Source organism: Mandrillus leucophaeus, unplaced genomic scaffold, assembly GCF_000951045.1.
Source record: "Mandrillus leucophaeus isolate KB7577 unplaced genomic scaffold, Mleu.le_1.0 Scaffold937, whole genome shotgun sequence".
Lineage (NCBI taxonomy): Eukaryota > Metazoa > Chordata > Mammalia > Primates > Cercopithecidae > Mandrillus > Mandrillus leucophaeus.
In genome coordinates, this window is record NW_012110219.1 from 1663115 (window position 1) to 1666011 (window position 2897).

Below are 2897 nucleotides of genomic sequence, written 5' to 3' on the forward strand. Positions count from 1 at the left end.
TTTTTTTACAGTAATTAACCAAAGGATACCCTCTAATAACATAAGCCAATAAGTGAGGAAAGAGGAAGAAATGGCAACGTTATATAGGAAAATTTCAAAGAAAACTTAACAGGATCGTGATTACGAGAGGGTACCAGGTAACAAGTGTGCAGCAGGCATAAATAGCACTAGTCCAGATGAATGCATGATGTTTATTCAATACTGATTTAACCAAAATTTTCATGACAATAGCAGGCATTGGAAAGAGGAAAAACATAGAACTGGCATCATGAAAGAGTTAATCTATAACTTACCAGAAGATGAAGTGAATCAGTGTAATAACTGTAAGCACTCTTCATGTGGTGTGTGTGTATGTGTGCATGCGCACATACTTGTGTGCATTTTCTCCATATTTATCTACAGTTTTTAGGAGAGATGGATTTAAAACTGATTCATCACTGCACTTCTGCTGAAACTTGAAGTTTGATAATAATTAACATTTATAAATAACAATAGCTATATTTACATATTATGTAAAACTATGGAGATATATAAATGCCAAATTACGCAATTGAAAGATTCAAAAGTGTTTGCCCCCAGGATAGAGAAGTAAGACTGGGGAATGATGGGACAGTATCACTGTATTTTTATTTTAAGCTTGGTACTGCATTTAATTTGTCAAACTACATATGTCAATGATAAAATAAAGTTACTTTAAAATTAACAATACCAAATTTATTGATCTAGTTGATTTATTTTATTACCATGTAATATATTTTAGGTATCTTTGAGCAAAAGGTATTGGCCTTTTCTACAGGTTTTTAAAATGTTCATGTGAAAAAAATAATTACTACCCAGATACTTTATCTGCATGAAGACAAACAGAAATTTCCAAATGTCCAAAACAACAACAGCAACACTAGTACATTTGCTGGTATATTATCTGATGCAAAGTGTTCATGCAATAAAGGTTCAAATGAATGAACAAGTAATGTTACTCTTTATTCACAGCCTTTACTAAAGATACAGAATACTTATGGTTTGATCATTGATTACTATTCAGTTCTATATGCCTTGAGAAAGTAGAAATAATGTTTAGTGAGTGCCTAGCTACCAAACAATGCTTATGGAGTAAGATTCATTGCATTTAAACATGCATGTTTATGAGGACATGAAATAGACACATTGAGATTCATTAATTTACTCATTTTTCAGAGAGCATGGATTAAGTACCTTAGCAGGCATTACTCTAAGATGAAAGGATGAAAAGGAAAGTAGGTCACAGTCCCTGCCTTCCAATGATTCATGGTATGCTTCTGAGCAACAAATAACTACACATGTTCTTTAACTTATACAAAATGATTCCATTATCCTTACTTCACATGTGACAAAATACACAGAGATTTAATAACCTGTCAACAGTCAAATAATTTTTAAGTGACAACATGAGGATTTAAACTTAAATTTACCTTACTCCAAAATTTGCTTTCAGCTACTGCAGATTACCTGTATTGTCCTCAGAAATAATTGTTTCAAAGACGTATCAATTGTTAGGAGATGTTCTAAGGTTAACTCTATGTTACCATTTAACATTATCAACAAGGTTAATACGATTAAGTACATATGCATAGGTCTGATCATTCTAGAAATCTAACACTGGTTGTTTTTTGCATGTTTCTGTGAAGAAAAATGCCATTAATGCCAACAGTTAGAGCCTACCACAATTCTTGTACCCTTCATATTAGAAATACCATTAAGCAAAATTTCCATTTTCTAACTATTCTAACTACTCTATTCTAGAGTAGCTTAAATTGTAGAACTTAAAAACATCTTTGAGGTATGATATAACTATAATTTTTTTCCATTCTTACCTGAGGTTGTATTATAAAAGCACATGCTGGTTGTAAACACTTCCAACAATGCAGAAATGAGCAAGGGGAAAGTGGAGCTTGCTGTGGACACGGCCACAGGACCACGCTTTTGTTCCTGTTGGGATGCCTGGGTCGGTTTCACAGGTCGCCTCGCAGTCCTGCAGGCTGAACCCGTCTCTCTGGGCGCCCCGCACTGCCTGCCTCCTGGGGACTCTAGGGTGACGTGGATGGATGCCCGCTTGTCTACGGTTCGGCGCGTGCAGTCAGGAGTCTGCACTAAGAATGGTCCATCAATGAGGGAGAGTCCTCTCCGGGAGGGGCTTCCGTGCATCCCATTCTGGGCCCTTCCAGACTTTTTGCAGGAAGTGCTGTCCTTGAGTCATTCTGTTTTGTCCTGAGGCTGCTGCGAGGAAGGGGACAGATGAGCACATGCTGGAGGGTGGGGACATGCGGGACGGCTTCAGTCCAGGCACAGCCGCAGGTCCCCGGCTGCCCCACTTTCCCTGGCCCGAGAAGAGCAGCCCTCAGCAGGCTGCGGGCACAGTCCCAGCTTAGAGTGCACTGCAGGGCCCCAGCATCCCCGCCTTAATTTTCACCTTTGTTCCCTCCTGTTTTCCAGCTTTGGAGTCCTTGTTAAGAGGAACTCGAACCACAAGGTTATAAACACGACACCTGCATTCCCTTCCAGTCCTTCATGGTTTTCTTTTTTACACACAAAGCTTACAACCTTTACTTTTTCCACCTGGAAAACCAGTTTTTCCAATACTTCAAAATACAAATATCCTTTTATCATATGCTGAAAGCCCTACCCACAAGCCCACTTCTGCCTTTGACTCTGTTCACTGACCCTTCATTTGCTTCCTAAACTGACCCTTTTGGTAACTTTCAGTGAAGAGGTGGCTTTAATAAATATATTCTCTAGCAATCTCCAGAACCTTTGCGTTGGTCAGGGTGAGAGGTGCCGCAACGATGTAAACAGAACAGCTGAGTCCTCCGGGTAGGCGCCCAGTGCGAGCTGCAAAGACCGCGTGTGTGGAAGTCATGGAG